Here is a 16,236-nt window from a genome sequence, read left to right on the forward strand (position 1 = left end):
TATTCATCAAATATATTCTGTAGGCAGGAAAGTCTCCATGTTTGAGAGCCTGAAAACAACTTTTCTGACATTCTTGCATGAATATGTTTAATCGATTATCAAAATAGTTGGACATTATATTTTGTCTATTGACTAATCATTTAATCTACTATTTGTTGCAGCCTATTTGCATGAACCTGTATCTGGAGTTGTGTTTTCCCTTTGGACACTTGCTGCTTTGTCATAATAACATAGTCAGCTGTGAGGAGAGAAGCTGGTCAGGTCCAAGGTGACGGTCACATTTCATCCATTGAAAGAACCAGGGAGGAGTGACCGGTCTGGTGACACATGGCCATGTTTCTCTTAATTCACACTTATGTTAATCAGGATAGTGAGTCCCGTCAGAAATGATGGATTTCCTCTCAACGGACTAACCATCTGTGTTCAGGTCTTCAAAGGACACAGAGATCACAGGAGGCCTTGCAGTCCTCTCCCCCCTATTTCTTCATGCTGTTTTATGCGTGTAAACAAAATTGGTCAACTCAAAGATCAACGGAAAATCAATTTCCTTTTGCTGCAGCCTGTGCTGACTTTTGTTGTTTTGTGATTTGTTTTTGCTACCTTTGTAAAGCTACCTCCTGTAGTATCACACACTTTGGTTATATATTAACTCAGACAGCCAGCTATGTAAAGATTGGGTGATAGGCCCGTCATTTTTTCTACTCTGATACAGAGCCTTTGAGTGAGTAAATATCTGCTCCTTTAAACCGCTGCTTCCTAATTAATGGGTTGTTATGTGGTCCTGCTGATAAACACAGTAGTCAAGGGATTGTGTTGCCCATTGCCCATTGCATGGTCTCTTTGTTTATCTAATTTGCCTCTGAAATATGTTGCAAAGTAGGATTCAGCGGACAAGCCCAAATTCCTCTGAACATTGGTGACAGAGGAGGATTTAAGTTCTGACTGAGTCATTAGTTTTTGTTCCTTTTATTACTGTTGTTCTTCTTCCGATCTATTCCTCCTGCTTTTGGTCTGACTGTGACTCACTCTCTCGCTCTCACACACGCACACACAGATACAAAAACTGGTTGCAGGGAAATGATAAGCAGAGCAGACAGTTCCCAGACACAACTGAATGTGATGTATGATGAGCAATGGATTGAACACACACGTATACACAGACTGATAGTCCATCAAGCTGTGTTTAGGGAATACCTGCTACATGACAGCTACCAGACATAAAACTAATCCCTTGTTTTATTGCACGGCATGACTCGACTATTCCTATTATCTCTACCTGTAAGAGTGGTGATGCAGTCGTAGGTGGGGTCGGGAGTTTCTCTGTAAAGCTTTGTTCCGTTTAAGTCATCCACTCAATCGCTCCATGGAGGCTCAGAGCTGAGGACAAGGTGTGAGAGAGCAGACTGGAATGCAGTGTGTTGCATAGCGAACTGTAGTTGCCAGCTCCCACATGGCTCCAAGGCCAGCGCTGGGCGTACGGAAGCCCCAGCTTCATTACAACACAAGCCTGTGTGCTTGACTCCAAGTCTTTCCACACAAACACCTGTCTTAGAAATGCCCCCCCAGCATTACTCCAGGATTGAATGCGTCATAATACAGAGCAGCTGGTGGAGTTGTTTTGAATCTGTATTTGAATGAAAGTTAATGTGTAATGCAGAAAAATCCATAGATGTGCAATAGTTTTTTGCAGCCTGCTCTTACTCACTTACTACTAATAGTAATCAACACCTCACTGCTGCTTGCTCTTTATGTCTAGTATCGGTTTTACACTCATATCGCCTTTTTAGTGTTTGAACAGCTCCAAAGGAATGCATTACATAATCCTATCTGATAGTTTGCATTTAAACTTTTAACTGTGACCCGTCACCCTTTTGTCTTCAACTACTGTGGATTAGGATTCCTTCTCTGACCTCAGGTCGAGGATGGATCATATTACTGGTAGTGAGGGGCAGAAAGAGGGGCCCCTATATGCTGGGGACTGACATTGAGGGAAGGGCGTAGTGTGTGTGTGTGTGTGTGTGTGTAGTATCTCATCTTGCGGTTTGTCTGTTTGTGCAGTCAAAGTAATCATCAGAGGCTGTTTGAACAAGGGCACGATAAAAATGGGATCTTCCTCTCGCTGTGTATTTTGTCTCATGCTGCTGTTAATCCATTTGTGCCCTAGTACAGGTCAGCAGGTCAGAAGTCATTCTCACCGGCCTCAGAGGGGAACACCTTACACTGAGGAGTCAAGAGTTTATATAAAGTCTAGTTTGTCTAGTTTGGGTTTCTGCTGCAGGCCAAGAAGGGTCGACTCAGGCTGACTAATAGATCGCTGCTGCCACACCCTGATGTATTAATGACATTAAGACAACTGAGACTATTTACAGTCCAAAGGGTGCATCCCTGGCAACTACGTCATGATGTCTGTGAAAATGAGGACTGAAGCTGATAGGAGAAGAATCATTGTTAATTTCATATACTGTAATTAATTAATGCTGAAATTAATAGTCTCAGGTAAACTCTGGATGACCCTGGACGTCAAGGTGTCCATAGTACTGAGAAGGAGGCGCATTTTAATGACTTTCTTGGTTTTAGGATCCTGAAATTTCATACTTGCATATTATTCACACTGAGTATGTTGTGCGTTCACTGTATTGTACAGTCATGGAAAAATTATTGGACCACCCCTGCTTTCTTCCATTTCTTGTTCATTCTATTAATGGCTTGTACAACTAACTTCTACTCTGATATCTAGCCATTTCCATGGTTTTCTTGATAATGATTTTGGTTATTATCAAGAAAACCATGGAAATGGCTAGAAATCAGCTCTTAAATTAAACTCTTATGAGCTATTTTTGTTGTTGTCATTGTATTTGTCCAAACAGATGTACCTTTAGTTGTACCAGGCATTAAAATGCACAAGAACTGGAAGAAAAAGGGCGGTCTAATATGACTGTATATAGATTTTGTGCACATAAGAAATATTCAAATGTATGCTACATATACAAGGAAGTAAGTATTTACATTCCCAATGTGTGGCCAGTTTATCCAAATAATGGCTGCTTGGAAATTTGCTGCAATGTTTTTGAAATTTGTGATGCAGTCAATATGACTGTGTTGCTCTAAAATACTTCAGTGTGAGCTGTCTGTCAGTAATGGCATAGTTAATGTTCATTTAGTAAGCATTATGCAGTATTCTAAACACAGACTGTCACACTATATGAGGTGGGTCTCATAAAGTCTTAGCTCCCAGTGTCTGCCATGTACGATAGCAATTTTGAGGAATGTCAGATGAATCATAGAGTTAGAAAGCAAATAGAAAAACCCTCAACAAGCATCAATTTGCGTCATCCATTGGCAGTGCTTTTATGTTTTAAAAATAGCAAAACAATAAACAGGCTTTGGCCAGAGTGTTGACTAAACAAAACCTCAACAGAGGAGCTGAAGGGGGGGATATGGACCAGCCAGGAGGAAAATATGTTTTTAACTGTACGCTGTATAGTAGTAAAAGTCACATGGAGGTTTTTTTTAAATTTGCTCTTAGTGGCCAAACAATACGATCTAAGACTATTAGATCAGGCTTTTGATCGACTACCAGTAATTCTCTCATGATTGTCAACTTTTCGCCTGGGACATCCCAAAATTGCACTGTGTAAAGGGCCTTTAATAGAGAACCTCTTAGCTTCACTCACTGATATGTCAAAAATTTGACTTTTAAGTGAAGTCTCCTCTGCCAAATATAGCGCCGGGCTGAAGAGGGATTATGCTATTTTAATGTAGAAAGTAGGTTGAACTAGTGAAGGTTAATTGCAGTTGGAGGAGACTTACGGCCTGCCTGTCAAATATCTTGATGCCCACTAGCTACCTGCCGCTTTGGGGCTTTGAAATAGACACACAGACACACACACGCTGGGCAAAAAAAACCCCACACTGGATTGGACACATGCTTCCATGCTGTCCACCATCAATCTCCCTCTCATAGGCACACATGCAAACTGTCTGTGCATTCCTCCTGCCATCCCTCAGTTATTTATAGAGGTATGTCTTTGCCCGATAATCTTTCATCTGTAGCATGCCTTCATCTTTAGTGTGTGTTGCTATGTTCAAGTGCTTCTCTAGGACCTGTGTGTGTGTGAGAGAGAGACACATTTTGGCCCAGGCTGGCACCACACTGACCATGAGTGTTTGTGCATAATTATCAGTAATGATGATAATGACAGTGAAAGTAAACTGTTTGAATAAGTGGTGTCCCTTATCACATGACAAACAAATAACAAAGTCACGCCTAGATAAACTAATTGCTTCTTATTGTTTTTAAACCATCTTCTTTTCCTGTCGCACTCACACAAACACACACCCTCTGTTTATCCCACCTCAATTCCCCCTAGTCACTATACACTCATGCCACGGTCCCCTCCATTCATGGATAGAGAAGCAGTCATTACGCAGCCAGAATCCACAAGTCAGTTCCCACAGGGCTCGTTCCAGCGAGGGGAGTCTGGCCTGGTTCTGGAGGTCGACCTGGTCCCACGAGGAACAAAAGAGACGGGTCGAGAGGGACAGAGGGAGAGAAAAAGTTGGAGTAAAATAGGGAAAAAAGAGTGGGAACAGCTTTAGCATTCCAAGAGTTGGAGAGATATTGCCATTGAACTGCATCTGACTCGGACTGTGTGTGTGTATATGTGTGTGTATACATGCAGCCGCCCTTTCTCACGCCTCTATGCAGACTGCCGGGGATGTAGACGCAGCCCTGGCTAGGCCACAAAGGAGTGTTAGGGAGTTAAAAAATGCAACAGAGAAAGAGGGAGAGATGACAGATGATGCAAGTATTGTTCTTCAGTTGTCTTTGTGTATTTGTATACAAATGCATTTCCTGTAGCAGCCAGTCAGTGTTACCATAAGATACTTGTTGATCATGTCTTGACCCCAGCTGCCTCTGCTCAGCGCCGTCCTTCAGTTCCTCTGCTTAATAACACTAAATCTGTCAGAGCCTGATTTGCTCTTGATGGTATGAGACAGTGAAGTTATTAAGAAATGGCTAAATTTAGGTTGTGTGTGTGTGTTTCGGGGGCTGACTGTGTGTAAGCCCTGGTGTGAGAAGTGATGTTAAGCCTTTGGGGACTGCTTGGAAGCCTGTGAATACCAGCTCATCCTATAGTATATGCTTGTGTATTTTATTGCTTATTTTATGCCAGAGTTAGATGATGATGCTTAGCTATTTTTCACATTTCATGGCTAGTTTATCAACATAGAAGTGTGACTGAACTGTTGGTTAAGGTCTTAATTTTCTGCAAAAGACAAGTCATGGGAGGCCTGAAAATATCACAAGTCTGTCCAGATTTAGTTGTCTCTGTCCACAAACACACGTGCTGATGTTCATACACTCAGAGGAGCCAGTTGCAGGACTTGCAAGTTGGCAGTTGTGGGTGCTGCGGGATAATCCAGGGTTTAAGCAGCCAGCAGGGAGATGAGCAAGATTTAACTTAACACTGTGGTGACTTCTGATTGGAGGATCCAGAGATGGTCCGGTAAATGGTAAATGGGGTGCACTTGTATAGCGCTTTTATCCAAATCGCTTTACACTACACACTACGCTCATTCACCCATTCACACACACATTCATACTGGTGGCCGAGGCTACCAGGGCACACTTGTGCCACCATTGGGAATTCATTCACACACCGATGAACACAGCATCAGGAGCAATTTGGGGTTCAGTATCTTGCTCAGGGATACTTCGCCATGTAGCTTTCTACATTGTAGAAAGACGTCAAAACTATAATGGAACATATGTGGAATTATGAAGTAAACAAAAAAGTGTCAAAAAAAAAAACAGAATGTTTTTTTATTAGATTCTGCAAAATAGCCACCTAATCCACAATGTTGAAAATAATAAAAATAAAGAAAAACCATTGAGTGAGAAGGTGTGCCCAAACTTTTGACTGGTACTGTATAACTTCACAATCAATGACACTGTTTTGGCTTTTTCAACACACACAGTGGCTGTTAACGTGCTTCTTTTCATGCAAACTGTTAATTCAAGTGATCTACAATCATTTATCAATTTTCTACATTTCCACCTGGTAAAACTGCAGCAATCTTCAAGATCTAATGCGCAGTATAGGCACATGTTTGTATTTGCTTGTGGATTTTCTATTAGCTGCATTACAGCAGATTTATTCCGTTACTGTAAATTTTGAAGAGCGGTGCAGTTGAAGAGTGCAAATCGAGTTCAGGTCGAGGTTGTGTTCCAGATTTTGGTGAAAAAGTATCACAAATAGCCAGATGTTCAGGCCCAGTTGTTTTTTCCTCTGGAGAGCCAAACACGAGCTAAACTGGCAGCAGAGCAGAGGCGAGATCTGCGGAATAACAGATGAGCCCGTGCTCGGCTTTGTTCCAAAACTTTTGACCGGGCAAATTAAAAAATGACCAAATACACCTCTAGGGACATTGTATATTCTCATACAACATCTGACAAAACATTTTCACAGCTTGCGTTGAGTGTGTGTCACTGTTTATGTGAGTCCGTGCACAGCTGTGACATGATGTTTCAGCATATTCCATTGTCAGCCACTCTCCCTTTTTGCTTCAGCCGTCCCTCCCTCCTTCCTCTGTTTAAAAGTCCCTTCCTCTCTCCCCTCTCTCTTACTCCCCGGTCCTATATTTCTTTCCCTTTCTCTCTTCCTGTTGTTTCATATGGCTTCCAGACCTTTCCTCTCTCATCTCTGTCCATCCTCTGCACTTTGATGTCCGTCCTCTCACTGCAGCGCTGACCACAACAAAGACAAGGCCCCTGCTCGCCCTTTATCTCTCTTTCTCTCGCTCATGCAATCTGTTTTTGTCTCGCTCTATACATTTTTCCTGTCGACCTTTCAATGAATGCATTATCATAGTTCACAGAGTGAAGGCTAATTTCCAAAGTAGAACTTTTGTGGGAAGTCCGTGGCCTAGAGGTTAGGAATCGGGCTTGTCACCAGAGGGTGGCTAGTTTGAATCCCAGGACTGACAGGTCAAGGAGTTAAGTGCAAGCAACCTAACCCCCTCACGCAGCTCCCCAGGTCTGAAATTGCAGCTACCCACTGCTCCTTGAATGGTGTGTTCACTTAAAATAGGATGGGATTCCATTTTTTTTTACATTTCCTCGTGTAAAATAAGGGCATTTTTCTTTTTAAAAATTATATTGAGCCATGCAATGACGAGCTAAAATTTGATACATTTCTGAATAAATATTTGCAAGCCTGCATATATCTGATCAGGGTCAAGTGAAGGAAACTGCAGGGATATTGTTGGTTGTTCTGAGTGAGCCAGCTGTAGTTTGCCACAGCCTGTACTGTTAATAAATTGGTCCAGTGTAAGAAAAACTCAATATTTGACTGATGTATGTCAGATTAAATCCACAGATAATCAATACACAGTGCCAAATACCATTTTTTCCCCAAATGATTGATTCCTGTGTTGCTACCTTTTGGTCCATTGTCAACTATCTTAACTATGATCTGGTGAAAATGACAGACTGATGTTCCAACAGCAGCATCTTTACAGCCAGCGTGAGATGGACTGTGTAATTTAGGTCACAGCATTATTGAGATACACAACTGTTCATTCTGCCAGCTGTTTCAAACAGCTTTGTTCTTTGGTCTCTACAGTAGAAATTGTTAGCAGCTGTATGAATGTGATGCATCATTGTCACACTGAGCCTCTTGACTGCTTTTTATTTTTTTGTCAGCAAAGTGACCATCTGATGTAGAGCCTGACTGATATATCGGTTGACAAATATTTTTCGGCAGATATTGGCCTAGTAAGTAATATCGGTATCTGTGTATATTCTGTCTGATATTTGCTGTTATGAATCTTTTTAATTTTACATGATAGAAAATGTAGCTTGGCGTGATATAGAAATAGAAATGTTAGCTATTCATTTTTTTTATTCATTAGTCAGCAATTGACTGAAACTGAACAGTACAGATGTTTATTAACTATTTATTTTATTCCTATTTATTCAGTTTTAATTTATAGATTTGGCTGACAATGTAATGCATTGTTTGCATTTAATAAAGTTTTATGTTTGAGAAAGTAGCTCTCTGGGTATAAAATCTGCGCACAATCCATATAACATTTTTTAGTTCCGGCTCAAAAAATGTACAATATCGGTTATAAAATAATTTCCCCACTCTAAAACCAGTATTGGCATCGGTCTCAAAATCCCATATCGGCCGGGTTCTAATCTGATGTATGAAATTTACCTCAAACTCATATACTTAGAAACCTGCATTTTCAGATGCATTCTTTTCCCTCTAGCATGGTTATTGCATGTTCAGGCTTTTTGTGACAGTTATCCATTAAATCTACATCACATTAACTACAACAATTGAGGTACGGTTGCCACCTTTCACACAAAGCATCATCTTGATTGTTGGTATAAATGTCACAGACATGAATCAACGGTAGTTATGGGAACTACAGCATATCTGCACTATAGTCAACCTGTTTTGTAAGGTGATGGACTAAACAAAAGACATCCTGTAAAGCTACACGATAACCACTTTTAATGCCAGTGAAAGTAAGCATTAAATACATCCTGTATTACTGGTTAGCAGTGATGTGTATGAAAGACAGACAGACAGACAGACAGACAGACAGCAAACATTCAGTACATAATGACATACTGCAGCAGGTGGGAGCTCATCTTACAGGAACATAAAGGCTATTGTTAAACCGCATCTGCACTTTACTGCACTCAAGGCCTGGAAACACTGTACACACTCACACACACATGTACACTCTGACTCCATGACCGCGTCAGGAAAAATAAACAGGGATTTTCTGCCACATCTGTCACTTGTGCCACTTAACAAACACATACGAGCACGCCCATGCACACAAATGGAAGTTCCTGTAACCATCCTCATGATTCAAATCTAGTGGGTTTCCCATCCCAGCTGGCAGCAAATCACACTGGATATATTTATATAGACCTCAGCGAGTCCCTTTGTCTGTTGTGAAGTCTAAATGAAACAAGCAACAGTTGAATTTGGGTTAAAATCAATTCATAGGAAGATGAGAAGTTGGGGTGGAGCTGGGTCTATATTTGTATTGGCAGATAATTCTTTAGAAACAGCTGTTCGTTGGCCCTTTTCAAGCATATTTTTAGTCCTGTAAACATTGGCAACATTAGACAACTGGAATTTCCTCAGCTGAATAAACAAGCTGAGTAAGAAGCGTGCGATTAGGGTTTTGTCTTAGGCAAGCAGACACAATGTTTAATATTTGAGAGACATTGTGGGATTTGTTTATTCTATCATGTGCATTGTGAAACGAATGACTGCAAGTTGATCTCCACTTTGGTTGCCTGTAATTTGGAATCTTTCAGTAGTCACTCGCTCATGAAATTAATGTATAAAATGTAGGTTAATTTAGTTGGGATTTAGGCAGATAGGCTTCCCCAGGTCTGTGATGGAAAAGTCCCAGATTTGAGTCAGTTAAAAAATGTGTCAACTATCAGCAAGGTTAGGGGAGATGGTGGTGGTGTGGTGCAGGGTATTATGTCACTGTTGTGTTGCGTTGTGTTTATTATTGCCTCAGGGAGACTTTTAAGAGCAAATGGGACCATAATTGCCACCAGCCCCACACAAATGCTCTTTATTGCAGCTCGTAAGTTTCTTTATGTTGGCAGTCGATGTAATAATTGACATCGAGGGACATTACACATAATTATTTATAATGATACAGCTGTGAAATTCTGGCAAATTTTGAATAAATCAGGCACTTGTTTCTGTGTCGGAAAGCTTTATTTTCTGTCTTGATGACCGCCCTGCCCTTTGTGTGTTTGTGTCAGAGAAAAGACACACAATCTGTTGTCCTAAATTCCTTCCAACGGTCAGGGCGTCCATTGTCAACATGTTGACCTGGGTTATTATATACAGTATACATACCCCACCCCCTTCTTCATAACTCCTTTGCACACATAAAAACACATGCATACATACCTGCTATTGCTAATGTTAATCCAGGTCTGTTTATCTTTATATATAATATATTACCTGCTGCTGTTGTGATTAGGGATAGGAATAATTAATCCATGATCGATTAATGGTCGTTAAGAATTTGGTCGATCAGGTGGAATTTTTAAATCGATCTTTTTTTATTTTAATGTTATCTGTGACTGTGTATCAGTACTCACTGAACTGGAACACGGCCGAGCGTTCAGTTCTGCGTCCGTACGTCAATAAGCCAATGAGCTGAGAATTAACCTGGATAAAGCTACAGTTTGCAAACTGAAAGTTGTAATAACAATTAAAAACACACATAATTACGAGAGCATTAATTTGAGCAAAACTAGCTTACTGTATCAAACCTTGCTATCATGAATTATTATTAGGTTTATTTTTTTCCAAAATTTATTTAAACACAATACGCATTTAAATATGCAAGATTACTGTGAAAATTAACCTCATGCCTCTTCTGGGGCTAAAACATAACATATGGAACTCCTTGACGTTATCTTTACAGTATCACCTCACGTTGGTTAGTTTTACAATCGTCAGAAAGTCTCTTTTCGTCCTTTCAAAATAATAGCATCTGTTATCAAAACAGGCTTTTGCATTGTACTGTATATATCTCTTTTATTTTGCTCATGTAGAGATTAATCAGTTAATTGATCATTAACGTTATAGATGCTTGAGTTAGCAGGTTTCTTCCAAACAGCCATCCCTAGTTGTGATGTTTGGCCTCATGACTCATGATGCTTTTTATCAGACACATATTAATAAAAAAAGATAACTCACACATCGCAGGGCTCCACTGGCCACTTCTTTATTACACCAAGTGACGTTTCGAGCACAGCTGCTCTTCATCAGACTAAAGTTGACATTGCACGGCGCCATCTTACATGATTCAGCATGTGAACTGAAAACACACATTGTATAGACCTTTCAAAGGCTGTGCTAGTAAGTGCTGATTGAGTTGGCACATATTTAGTGCCTTTTACCTCTAAACTAATATGGATTTTCAATGAATGAATAAAATAGTGACATGGAAATGTGCAGGGTTAACTGAGGGTCACCTGCACCTTCATTTGATCGTGAAAAGCTGTTACATTTTTTATTTCTTTGTGCATAAAATGGCTACTGAGTGCTATTAAAGCAGCACTCTAATGTCCCAAAGAAATATCCTAAAAATGACTTTGGCTGGATTAGAATTAATAGCTGTCTTAATTTGATATATCCCAGTTACTTCTGACTAGTTTTGAACATTTCAGCACAATTTATAAGGCCTGTCAGTGTCTGTCTTTCTCATTGTATCTACTGTGAGAGTCACAAAGAGTTATGCGGCTAAAAATAAAAGTCTGTCAGCTGTGTTGTTTTAGTCGGGTGTTTCCTTCTTGTCTTTCCTGCATTGTCTTGCTCTCTCTGTCTCTTTCTCTCCTGCTGTGCTGATTCACTTTAGTTCAATACGTTGTTTTATTTCATGGCATTGTTTGACATTTAAGCATATTGGCATTTGTTAAATTTAGTTAGGGTACTGGCAAATCAAGTTATCTCCAAACCTTTTAAGTTTCTCTGTCTCTTCTCTTTATGGACGTGTGTTTGGTTCAGACATCTCAGCCTGCAGCTGAACACTTTCAAGTTTAAGGAATCCAGCACGTTTTTGATCGCAACAGACACAAACACACCCATAAAGAGAGTCAAAGTCAATTTATTTACTTTACTAATTTGTCTATTAATTACTCAAAACAACTAGGCCATAATGCGATGCGTCTGTCTCTCCCTCTCTTGCCTGAAGCATATTTTTGGCTCATCATCCATCTCACTCTGTCTCCCAGATCACTGCATGCCGCTTGCATGTGTGTCTGAGAAAGCGTCTGTCACTGTGAAGCATGACATACTCCGCACAGGAATCCCCACTGACTACTGAATCTTCCTCTGTAGCAGCTCGGGCTGTCTGCCTCATCCACAGAGACCTCATTGTGTGCGTCTCTGTGTGCATGTCAATGTACATGTGTGCGCTTAAAGTTAGCTGTCCCGCTTAAAACCTCCATCCATCAGTATTTCCCATGATACTACTAATACTCAAGTAGTATTTACATGGCCTCATCCTGTCTCTGTGAGTTGTGGTGTTGAGTGATAATGGCATATGTTTGGCCCAAGATGTGCTGTCATGTCAGTCGGCCCACATTAAGCTTCAGGAGCTGTTTATGAGAAAAACAGGTGTGTGTGTCTTCTTATAACAATGATGGGATGCTTCTCTGTCCTCCTCCCTTTCTTTGGCTTTTAACCCTCTGAACCCCAAGTCTTCTCATCAGGGTGTTCTTTTTTTGCTCTTTTTACATTTTACACACTGTGTCCTTGTATTTCACTGCCATATATAAGTCCTGCACCTCTATGTAATCAGCACAATCATGGTTAAAAGAGGGAAAAACTCAAAATGTATTCTGTGCAGAATAACCATTATGATGACATACATTGTGAAAAAAATATAAATGCAACACTTTTCTAAGTGCCCACACGTGTCATGAATATTGGGAGGAAATTGAGTATATACATATTGAACTTTTTGCGTTTTTACAACCTCTACTTTCAACCTCTTCTGTCCTGTCCTCCTCCCGGGTCTGTGTAAACACCCTGCAATTCTGTCTGATTTTCAGTGAATATCTGTCACGTGACTGTTTGTCTCAGCGAAATTAATCATGGCTTCCCAGTAACGTATAGGGGTGCAGAATTTCATAACCAATGATCTTCTCTTCTCTTCTCTTCTCTTCTCTTCTCTTCTCTTCTCTTCTCTTCTCTTCTCTTCTCTTCTCTTCTCTTCTCTTCTCTTCTCTTCTCTTCTCTTCTCTTCTCTTCTCTTCTCTTCTCTTCTCCTCTCCTCTCCTCTCCTCTCCTCTCCTCTCCTCTCCTCTCCTCTTCTCTCCTCTCCTCTCCTCTGTACGGTAAGTGCAGAAAGCAGTGCTGCACAAAACCACTTGTTGTGCAATCTGCTGTATATCTCCTCTGCATCATGCTGGAAACAGATGTACAGTGGCACACATGCACACACACAATGCTGTGAAGCTAATGGGAGTGCTGTTATCATTATGATGCAGTCTATTAAACGTGGAAGTTGCCTGAAGGATAAAACTGTTCAAGGGCTAGTTGCAACCTGTGCACACACACATCAACACTCAGAACAGAACAATGACTTGGATAAACACACACAAATACAAATGTCAGAAGCATTGAAGCAGTTCTGTGGGATCATAATTATGCTTTTCAACTCATGTCAGGAGTCGATGCGTCAAAACTCAGTTTCACAGCCACGTTGCATGGTTTTCCTACAGTGAAAATGATGACTGTCCTTTTGTATATATTACATCAGAACTATTTAACTACGTTTACATTTTAGCTTCGGCATAACTAATAATAAAATGATGTCCCATGGAAAAGACTCCAACCTACCTGCAAACCGAGGACATTTGGTTTGCAGGAGGGCGGTTCTACGGGACATATTTATTAGTAGTGTGTTATATACACACTTTTTAAGGGGGCTGCTGTCAGCTCACCCTCAGTTGTTTGCTACAGTACATTCAGGAACAGATGAAGAAAGAGACGGGAGATAAAACATATCAAGCATCAGCACTAGAGGTGGGGGAAAAATCGACAGCATAATATCACAATATTTTGCATGGCAATATTATATTGATTTATAGCCACCAAGTATCGATATTTAGTGTTCCGACGGCCAGTAGGCCGTCAGTATTTTTGCAGTTTTTGCTCACTTTTAAGAATATACTGGAGATACTGGTATCATATGAAACTAAGATCTAGGCAATCTTTAGATACCATGTGCATCAGGATATCTTGTCGGGAAGTTGTGGAAATTACGCTGAAAAGTTAGGCTTTTTGTTATGTTTCATTCAAAAAAATTCAGAGCAGTGAAGCTTAAAGTTGAGGAAAGTTTGAGAAAATGCAGCAGTTTTTGTCGTCCATATGTGTTTGATATCAGTTAAGTTCAGTTTGACTGAATACTTTCTTAGTCTGTCTGTGGGTTTGACTCTCATTGTGGAGAAATAAAAAGACTAAAGTGGGATGAAAAGACTGAGATTTTTCTCTTATTTGACTCAAGTATCGTGATAAAATCATATTGTGGGGCCTCTAGTGATCCACACCTCTAATCAGCAATGTTACTTTCCGAATGAAGGCTTTTATTTCTGGAAAAAGCCTGGATCCATATAGCTGTTAGCTCTACTTGACATGTAGCACTACTAGGGGATGCAGTTATGTCATGGCAGGTGTATTGCCCAGGAAGCAAAGTGTCAAGTGTGAAGTTGTTAGTATGAGAAAGCTGCAATACAGAAAGCCAAGCAATCGGCTTGTTCTGAACAGGCACGATTTGAACAGCAACTGGTTCCCTACATTTCAAATAGAAAGCTACTACTAGATGAAAATACAGATAATGTTCATTTGAGGTGCAGTAAGATAAATGTGTTAATAACACATGATCGACAGGATTATTCATTGTCACAATATGTGGCAATTGGGAAAATCATGTCAGGCATTTTTGCTGAGTGGTAGATTTTACCCACTGTGCAGCATTACTATTATGAATCCCACTTGTTGAGATCATGCTATACAATAAGGCTGCTCTGCAGGGAGTGGGTCTTGCCAAGAAAAGGATGGGGATTCATAACCAGGCAACTATACAACACGGTCAAAATGTATACTGGTATATCTGCACCACGCTGTGTATAAGGAAGTCATCTAAGACATAATAGCTGTGTGACTAGAGGGGGAAACAAGCCACTAATTGTATATTTACCAGAAAACAAGTGATTAAAGTGATGAAACAAACATGCATTAAGCCTGAGCATGTTTAAACACACTGCTGTCATCCAAGTGTAAGAGCTATAAACTTCTTCCTTCAGAGCAGCTGTTAAAGAAAAAGAGACACTCTGTAACGCAGACAAATATGCTGCAACATTGGTATGCTAATTATAAGGGTGCATCAATTTACAGATGTATTTATTAATAATCCCACCTTTATTTATACAGATTGAACAGTGTAAATGTCCATCTAGTAGTTTGCACACACTGTAATCCCACACATCTGCATGCTGGAGTGTTCCCCTAGACATCCAGCTGTTTTGTGCAGATGTGCCGGGTGTGTGTGTTAGTTCAAAAGAACAAGGGAGCACATTTAGTGCGGGCCCTCCCATGCCGCACAGTGAGAGGGGATTTTCAGAGTCAGTGATGGGGATTATGAGGAATATGATTTCATACGGCTACAGAATGGTTAATCTCCTTAAGCCCGGAGCTGGAGTCTGCACGCCCGGTCCTGTTACTGCCCAGCAATGGAGGCCAAAAGGAGAATGTTGAACTGAACAGACAGTGCATGGTGGGAAACAAGCTGTGTTTGTGTTTGTACATGTGTCTTACCTGTTGGTTTAAAAGCAAATAGGGCGTGGAGACGTGTAATTACAGTAATCAGTAATAACTTGTTGAATGATGGCATTTTTTAGTTAATGTCAGAAATGAGTCATTTTGTTCTAGTGAAGTGCTTTGAGTGAGTGGTGCTCACGTATTGTGGCCACATTGCCATTTAGCTGCTGCTGTTGTTGGCCTGAGTGTTCCTCTGTCCCAGACGTTGAGGTTTGTGCTAGTGTGCAGATTCAGATTTTCGGATTATAAATATCAACCTTTTTCCTTCCTAAAAACTTTCCCAAGACAAATACGACTGTCCTGTTTCAAAACGTGCCGTACTCAAGGTATCAGCAACCGATTGTTTGGGGAGTCAAAGTGTTGAGATTTGAACGGTCACAAACCTGCATGTCTGCTCTCGACGCTGCTGCCAGCTTGTGTCCTGGTATATTGACTCAGCTGTGTTTTTGACCTTCTCTCTCTCTTTCTGTGTTTGTGTGTGTGCTTGAGTGGGTGAAGCAAGCCATTACCGTTATAGCTGTTTGATTAGGTGTGTTTCCCGCCCCAGGTGTTTTTTTTCATAAAAGGTTTCAGATGCCCAGTGAAGCTTTAAATGTGTGGGTACTATTCACCCACATAATTCCTGTTTTAATTCCCCTTTAGAATAAAAATAAGGCTGAAACTCGGGACAGGGACATATGACGATATATATATATATATATATATATATATATATATATATAAAAATATGAAAAATGTTGTTACTATATCAGTGGGCAAAACCAAGGGCAGAACTGCATTATGGCAATACATTTGTCATTTTTTTGCCAAATTTTTTTTTGACAGCTGTTTTGGGAACATG

The 16,236-nt window shown here is 40.4% G+C and overlaps 1 protein-coding gene across 2 annotated transcripts in view; it reads left to right on the plus strand.

The window, feature by feature from the left end:
* The window catches only part of nhsl1b (NHS-like 1b), a 127,727-nt gene that overhangs the window by 1,055 nt on the left and 110,436 nt on the right, over window positions 1-16,236 (plus strand). The gene's annotated exons all lie outside the window — the stretch shown is intronic.

Source organism: Centropristis striata, chromosome 18, assembly GCF_030273125.1.
Source record: "Centropristis striata isolate RG_2023a ecotype Rhode Island chromosome 18, C.striata_1.0, whole genome shotgun sequence".
Classification (NCBI taxonomy): domain Eukaryota; kingdom Metazoa; phylum Chordata; class Actinopteri; order Perciformes; family Serranidae; genus Centropristis; species Centropristis striata.